Consider the following 9,238-nt stretch of genomic DNA (forward strand, 5'->3'; position numbering starts at 1 on the left):
TCCTGGGCAAGGTATCAGAAGGAGACTGGCTCCCTCCCTTGCTTCTAGGCAAGGACAATTAGCTCAGAAGGAGCCAAACTGCCTGGAACAAACAAGTAGCCCCCCTCCCTTGCCTAGAGTAAGGTGAGGGTAAGGTGACCAGATGTCCTGCTTTTTAACAATTTGTCCTGTGTCCTGCAGCATTTTTAAAAAGCCCTGATTTTTGTAAAGAATGGACAAGCTAGGGAACACGGGAGAACAGGAAGGGAGTATACAGTTTTTGGCTGTCACATGGCTAGTTTGCCAGGATATGCATTTTATATTATTTTTGTTAATTTTATAATGTTAAACTTTAAATTGATTATGGAGAACTGCTTATCAAAGTTTGCATTGTTGTCAGGCCCCGCTCCCCAGGCCCCGCCCCACCAATGGTGTCCCACTTTACCAATGTTAAAATCTGGTCACCTTAGCTATGATTTAATAAAAAAAAAAAAAAGAATGGTAGCCCCACAAGGCACCGTCCACAAGCCTGAGAAGAGAACATTCCTTCCTTAAATCTTTTTCTAAGTGTGAGGAAGTCTTTCTCAGAAGCCTCCTAATATCCTTCCACTAACATTTCATTGGCTGGTAAATCTGTTGTCTAACTGTTAGACATACATAACAGTGAGGACAAGCAAAATCCTTGGTGCTACATGGTGATGTTAATTAGAATCTCTAAGGGGACAGGCACCCTTCTTCTTCACCAGTTTTGTAAACATTTGAGAGAATGATAACATGACAGGTGCAGTCAAAATATCTTTATTATCTTTATAGGCCAGCTTGGAATACGTGGTTGCAGGGATGTCAGCAAACTGGGTGTGCTAATACAGAGCCCCTCAATAGGCAGATTTACTCACAGCAATACTAAGCTGGGATAGTTCCCCTTATCCTTTTGAAGGGGCAGAATTCCTGTAGGAGCAGAGAGTAGTTAGCAGAAATGAGAAAGGGCCCAAAGCTAAGCTTTATTGTCTCATGTTTTATTTTATTTTATTTTTTTGAGACAGAGTCTCACTTTCTCTCCCTCGGTAGAGTGCCGTGGCAGAGTCACACAGCTCACAGAAACCTCCAGCTCTTGGATTTAGGTGATTCTCTTGCTTCAGCCTCCTGAGTAGCTTGCACTATAGGCACTCATCACAATGCCTGGCGATTTTTTGTTGTGGTTTGGCCAGGGCTGGGTTTGAACCCACCACCCTCAGTATATGGGGCCAATGCTCTATTTTTTTTTTTTGCATTTTTTTGTCCAGGGCTGGGTTTGAACTCGCCACCTCTGGCATATGGGGCCGGCACCCTACTCCTTTGAGCCACAGGCGCTGTCCTTGTCCTGTGTTTATTAATTAGATAAATCACTTTGTCTCCCTAAGGGTAGACTAAGTAAATGAATGGAATGAGACCAAGACAATCTCTCCAAATTTAAACTGGAAGTATGGAATGGCATTCCCCCTATAACAGAGTTTACCTAATTGTTACTGAGTTTTTCTTCTATTAGAAAGTGGGACTCAGGTAGGTGGGCCATAGCATCATTTGTTCATTTTCAGTGGACATTGGACAATAGTGTTTTAGTATTGCTTTCCAGTAAAACTTCTTCGTTACATAAAGCCACAATTAACACAACATGGACCAGTGCATGATATTAGGTGTATCTTGCTTGTCTGCATGTATGCATGTTATATATAAATTACGTGGGGTTCCAGCTTCATCCATGTAAACATGAAGGAGATAAAGTCTCCATCTTTCTTTAAGGCTGCATTATATTCCATGATATACATATACCACAATTTCTTAATCCATTCATGGGTTGATGGGCACTTGAGAAGAAGGGGAAAGGGGGGAGGATGGGTGGAAGGAGAGTAATTGGTGGGACCGCACCTACAGTGCATCTTACAAGGGTATATGTGAAATTTACTAAGTGTAGAATATAAATGTCTTAACACAATAACTAAGAAAATGCTGTAAAGGTTATGTTAACCAATTTGATGAAAATATTTCAAATTGTGTATAAAACCAGCACACTGTACCCCATGATTGCATTAATGTACCCAGATATGATTTAATGCAAAAAAAAGTGGGGTTTTTTTTTTGTCCCTCAGCTTTCTGTTGCCACTCATCAGGCTTTCATGTGTAAAAATTTGGGGCTAAGATGGACCAGATAGTTACTCAGAGCTTCTGAAATAAGGGTAGAACAGAATCATAGATGATAAAGCAAGACTTCAGAGCTGAAAAAATGTTGCCAAGTTTGAGTTTGTTGCCAAGATGTTATGTGATAATGTAGTTAGAATAACAAGTCACAAGGGCCAAAGGTGGAATCATGTGAACTGTTTAAGACACTGAATAGATCACAACAAAGAGTGTGAATAAATCTCAGGATACCCCCACGCTGGGGAGGGCTTGACGCTATGTTGTGAATATAACTTCTTTTTTTTTTTTGAGATGGAGCCTCAAGCTATCCCCCTGGGTAGAGTGCGGTGGCATTACAGCTCACAGCAACCTCCAGCTCCTGGGCTCAAGTGAGTCTCCTGCCTCAGCCTCCCAAGTAGCTGGGACCACAGGCGCCCGCCACAACGCCTGGCCATTTTTTTGGTTGCAGCCATCATTGTTGTTTGGCGGGCCGGGCTGGGGATTCGAACCTGCCACCTTAGGTGTATGTGGCTGGCGCCTTAGCCACTTGAGCCACAGGCGCTGAGCCTGAATATAACTTCTTAAAGGAGCTTTTCAGAGCTGTATGTCAGTTGTATTCAACATGTACTCTATGAAAAAGGCATTGGATTGCCTTTTCCAGCCAGGCTTCTGTGCAGGTGGGTAGGAAATGGACTATTAAACATTATTCTAGTAATTTTTAATGCAAGATTCTAAATAGCTTTCATGCCCATGTTGGAAGCTGTTGGACAGCCATATTGCCTGGGAGAGTTCTAGGTTGGCACTGTTAGCTTTTTCTCCAGGCGGGGCCCTAGAATTGTGTGGTAAAGCTTGAAAAGCTTCCCTCCATAGGTCTCTCTCTCCATGCTGAGGGCTCATAAATAAGGCTGACATATTTTTCACAATCATAACATTTCACATCAAATCCCCCCTCGATTGAGTTTGCAAGGAGTGTTCATCACTTCCACCCTAGCAAGCTTCTGTCAAAATTGTTCACTCAGGTTTATGTGCAACTACTTACAGGATTGTTCAGGATATCCTATTCCCTCCAGATTTTCCTGTTGAAATATGCTGTTAAGAATTACCTGGCAGAAATACCAAGAAAGAAGTTTTTGATTATGATTGTGATTTTCTTCCAACACGGTGCACTAAAATAAATTTGTTATTTAGAAATAGGCTTCCAAAAGGATATCTTGTTTAATTTAAAAGATATTTAAACGTTTAATATCAGGGGGACAGCACCTGTGGCTCAAAAGGGTAGGGCTCTGGTCCCATGTGCCAGAGGTAGCAGGTTCAAACCCAGCCCCGGCCAAAAAACAAAACAAAACAAAAAAGTTTAATATCAGAATTGAGGGAGGTAAGTGGTTGAGACCTATGTGCGCTTTACTTTCTTCAAATTTTAATTTTCATTGATGAAAAATTAGACAAAATTATCAAAATGGTAGCATTTTTAATTTTAATTCCTTTTTTAATAAATAATACATTAGCTAGCATGCCCCACAGGAAAGAATATAATTGAAATACTGAATTCATTTCTTTGAGACAGAAATAGTAAGAAGTAATGGCACACTCTGACACCTTAACTGCTTTTTAGAATCCTTGGGAGACTTGATGGCTTGACGTAAGACTGTCATAGTTTTGTTAGAAACAAACATCTTCCTTCTGTTATTTCTTTGTCAAAAGCTATTTATTTTCACTAGAGTTTATGTTTCAGATGCCTCTGTATCTAGTTAATATGAGATCATCTTTGAAGTCTCTCAGGAAGCTTTGTATACATAACAGAGATTTTAAAATTAATATTATACCTTGTTTTGTAACAATGCAGTCCTCTAATGAGGCAGAACACTTTTAAGAGTCCAAGAGTGATTCACGTGGGGGTATTGTAGGACAAGAAGGGATACACAAGATAAAAACATGATTATGAGTTTGTGGTGTCAATATAATATCTACAACATTCATTACTAATTCTTTATGAAATATAGTTGTGGTAACTGCTGTTATCGGGCTGCTAGATCACACAACACTCTGTTCTGTAATTATTTGTGTTTACTTTCTTCTCCGAAGTGGGAGTTTTTCAAGGGCATGGTCCATGTCTCATTTATTTTTCTATTCCCTGCAGTGTTAAACTCAGTGCCAGGCCCATTTGTAGTTGCTCTGTAAATTCCTGCTGTTTGCTTTGTAGAAGAAAATAGAACTGTATTTGTTATTCTTGTTCTGCCATAAGAACTGTTGAAGCCCAAGCTTCATACTTAGACTGAGGTATTAAAAACTGACCCATGCCTATATTTTTCCTAGCCCATGCATCGTCTTAATTTTAGCTATGGGGTTTATCTCATACTAAACTATGTGTACTCAGGGGACAAGTGCAGGATTGTGCATTTGCTAACTTCTGTGTATATTGGGCTAATGTTTGCGGGCAATAGTAAGGTGAATGATCTTTTAGGATCCCATGGGAAAGAAGAGGGAAAGTAACCAGTTGTCAGGTCATTTAGTTCTCCGTACTCCTTTAGGCCCACAGTGCCCAAGCTGCTGCTTTGTTGGCCATTGAGCTCTACTATTGCTAATGCATGTAAAAATGATTTTCTGCTCAAATCCCATTTTATTACTTTTTAAAGCAAGCATCTGCTATGCCTAATCAGAAGTTCTATATTTTGTGATATGAGTATACACGCTTGGGGGTGGGGTGGGTTGATATCTTATGTGTTCTAGTAGTAGAAGTATAACGATCTCTGAAATATGTCTGCTTTTGGCAATTTGATAACTCACAGGAGCTGCCTGATACAGAATCTGGTGACAGGCTGTTTGCCTGGTCTTCTTTGCTATTCTTCTTCTGGCATGATTGCCGGTGTGCAGCACTAGGGGGTCACCTCCCATCTTTACAGCTTCCCTGAGTTATCTATCGAATACTAGTGCAATTTACAATTCAAGATAGATGCTGCCTGGAAAACATACATACCATAAGTTAGATATCCAAATGAGAACGTTAATCTCATCCTTAAAGCTCCTGCAATTGCTCAAAATATGTTCAGAATTCTTCATACTTTTAGAGGCAGTTATCTAGCCAGATGAGGACATTTCTCTTACAACTTTACTTTAAAATGCATGTTAGACCGACAATATTATCACCTAACTGATTCAGCAGTTCATCCAAGTCACTTTTAAATATTTCCAGAAATCAAAAAGGGGCACACAGAATGAAGAGTTGATACCACTGAGGAGAAACAGATGAGTTAATAAACAAATCCTTGTAAAGCTTCATTCAAATGAGTGGCAAACGTGTTTGGAGTTCTAGTGGAGTCACTGGGATCACTGCATGGCTTCCTACAGAGATAAATTTAAGGTAACAGAGATCATCTCCAAAACCAAATGCCAGAGAAGAATGAACACCAGACACCAGGAAAACTGTAGTGTGATCTGTGCAATTAGTTTACTGACCAAGCTGGACTCAGTGGAGGGCGAAATCATGAAAACACTTTGATTTCTCACAATATGACTTTCAAGCTCATTCCCTAAGATCTCTCTTCATGCTCCTGGACAGACGCGCAGGCAGATTACATAGCTTTGTCAGTCACTTACAGTTTTTAATGAACAATCTCAGCCTAAAGTATCCATTAAAAAGCCGAGTCAGATAAAACCGAGAACTTGGATCTCTTTCAATTTAAAGATTCTTTCCTCCCTTTCAGACTCTGAGACAGGGATTAGCAAACAAGGTTTATTAGAGCATGCTCTTGGGATCCACACCTGTGGCTAGGAAGGGAGGGAACACAGCAGGACTGTGCCGAGGGAGCTGAGTTGTAGTACATCTCAGCAGTGGTGGTGTGGGGAACAAGACCTTTACACTGTGTATTCATCAGTTCTTGGATGAAGATCACCATTCCTGAAAGGGGAAATGGCCTGGGACAAGGTGGCACTTTTCATCTGAGGTAATCCCCATAAGGGGCTCAGAGCTGAGGGCTGTCAACTGGTAGCCCTCCAGGGGATGCACTAGAAATCTTTTGTTCCTGGACAGCACATCATAGAGTTCACCAAAGGGACAGAATCTGTCTTTTATCCATTCCTGTCAGCTCTCGCCTTCTTTCTTTTCCACTCGTTATGCTACTTCTGGCATCACTTGGGTCTGCCAGATGGATGAATGAAAGGAAATGAGCAAGAACCTACTTGACTGATGTAACAGCAATCTTGCATTGGCGCACTGTGCGTATCACAACGTATGCCCCGATGCTGACTCTGCATCTTATAAAGTGCTTTTAAGGATTCTCTCGAGAGAACCCTCACCTTGGGGTTAGCCTATTGCATCATCTCTCTCAGGGGTAATACACTCTAACTTTTTGAACTGCCACATTTATAACATATATCCCTAAGGTCTAACTACCCACCTGTCTTCACCCACTCAAGACTCCACTGATCATATATTGACAAACTGTGGCCCTTCCAATTCACTGCAGGTGCCCTTCAGAGACAGTTAGATCACACAGTATAGGCAGAACCCACCTCACATACACAAACCCAGGCCTGCCTGCCTAGATGCCCTACTGGGAAAGTACGGACAGAGTACAAGTCCCCTTTGCTGAGATGCTAATTCTCTAAAGAGAATGCTGCCCATAATAAAGAAAAGGGGGTAGGATGGGGTTTCCATTTGAATAGTTAATACATCAAATCCCAATGAGCTATCAATTAGATGAAATCCCCAAGTTTTAAAAGAACATGTAATCTCTAGTGAATCCCTTAAATAATTGGGGCACCGTTCTCTTTAGAGGCACTCTTCTATGAAGGCCCTGGCTGGTACAGCTGGCTTGGTAAGAATGGGGATAAGGCTGCAGGCTCAGCATCCCACTAACAGGGGACTTGTACTCTGCCATCCTTTTTCAATAGAGGATCTAGTCTGGCCTGGCTTTGTATGTATCTGAGGGAGCTGCTGCCTATACTGTGTGATCTCACCATCTCTGAAAGGCACCTGTGGGGAATTAGAATGGCTAGAGTTTGTCAGTACATGATCAGCGGTGTCTTGAGTTGGTAAAAACAAGCAGGTAGTTAGACCTTCAGATATATATATATATATTTGAACTGTGGCAGTTCAAAAAGTTTGAGAATCCCTGATACAGTAGAATGAACATGCTTCATGGAGTCAGAAGATTGGATTGAAACTTTGATGACGTGCTTTGGGCTAAATCACATGATTTATCTGAAACTCATTTTCTTCACCTATAAAACTGAATTAACAACATTAACTCAGTCTCACAGAGATGTTTGAGGAGCAAATGTAATGACGCGTGAAACTTCTCCAACTGAAATACAAAGAAGATTATTATTGTATATGTTCAGAGTATTTGAACCCACTCTATATAAAGAATGAGAAAGAAGCCTCTCATCTGTTATGTCACTCTTTCTGGATGTTATTCTGGCTCAAATGTAAAAATCCTAATGATTACATAGTTATACAGATTCTGACCAAATCGAAAGAAAATTCTTTAAATATGGTAATTTCTCAAGAAGGTACAGAAGCTGCAAGTGGCAAGCAGCAGCATGATTTGCAACTAATAAGAGCCTACATTATCTTTTAAAAGTTACTTATTTGGAAGAGTGCTCCAGGAAATCTAATTTGAGATCATTTGAATGTCAGTAAATTAAGGGGCCTGGATGATTAAATATAGTGTACTGATATCAAAAGCTGCAGGGATGAAGGGCAAGAACATTATTCTCATTCTGATTAAGAATTGCTATACAGAATTCTTTTAATAGTGTAGTGGATGTTAATGAAAGCTATGCCTTTATTATATATTTTGGGAAACTCAATAGCAGATTGGAACTATAGAAAGAAGAGAGAATGCTCTTCAAGATGTCTGATGGCTTTCTCTTGTGTTTAAACTGAAACCCACTGAAAACTAAGTTGTAGAAGTTGTAGTAAAATTCTTGAGATTTGTGTAGCTATGGATTCTGCTCCAAGATTCCCTTGTGGTCACATTAAGTGAATATTTAAACTTTTATAGAATGTTTATTATATCTTAGGTAACAGGAATGGAGCAAGGACACAATTTACAGCAGAATGAGGTGTGACTATTTTAGCAGCGTTGATTATTTTTGTGTGACTATTTTGGAGGGTGTCTCTCAGTCTAATGAGAATGTTCTAGAACTTTTCATAAACATAAGAAGCACCTGAAGACCTTGTGCAAATACAGAGTTTCAGGACTCACCTACAGAGCTTCTGATTCTAGAGGGATTGGTTGGAGCTCTGGAATCTAAATTGCTACCAAACACCAGGAAACTCTTTTAGACACTCTAAAAAACACTGTTTTTCCCTCAAATCTACACAAATCTCATTGTACATAGCTTAGCCACATTGTGTACTGTGAATTTAGCAAAGAATTATGGTCAAAGTAGAGTTACAGAGCCCAATGGGAGTGCAGAGGTTGGGGAGATGACTTATGACTTATGAAATCTAGAGAAGACTGCAAAAGCTAGTGTGGTTGGAGCTTGCCGATGGGGAATGAATAGATAAGGGGTGGGTACTTACCGCCTGCCACACTGCAGTGCCACAGGTAGATAAGGTAATATGGTGGCTAGAAGAATCAAAGAGGAGGAGGGAATGGTGCATTCCAGGTAGAGAGTAAACAATCAAAGGCTACCTATGTGAAAGCATTTGGTGTGATGATAAATAACATGATGTATGTAACGGATAAATAATATGATGTAGCCAGATTGTAAAATGCCTATAGAATTATAGTGAGGAAATGCTATATGCTGGAATATTTGTGTCCCCCACCCCAATTCATATACTGAATGTTTAACACCCAATGTTAGTATTAGGTGATGGGGCCTTTGGTAGGAGATTAGGCCATGAAGATGGAGGACCTCAGAGTAAAATTTGTGCCTAATAAAAGAGGCTCCAGAGAGCTCACCTGGCCTGTAGAGTTCCTTTGCTCCCACACGAGGATGCAAACAGGTAATTGTCATCTATGAACCAGGAAGTAGCCCTCACCAGACAACAAATCCTCCAGCTCCTTAGTCTTGGACTTCTCAGCCTTCAGACCTGTAACAAATAAATATCTGTTATTTATAAGCTACCAAGACTATGGTAGTTTGTTATGGA

The sequence above is a fragment of the Otolemur garnettii genome, unplaced genomic scaffold (assembly GCF_000181295.1).
Source record: "Otolemur garnettii isolate 467f Iridium unplaced genomic scaffold, OtoGar3 scaffold00117, whole genome shotgun sequence".
NCBI lineage: Eukaryota > Metazoa > Chordata > Mammalia > Primates > Galagidae > Otolemur > Otolemur garnettii.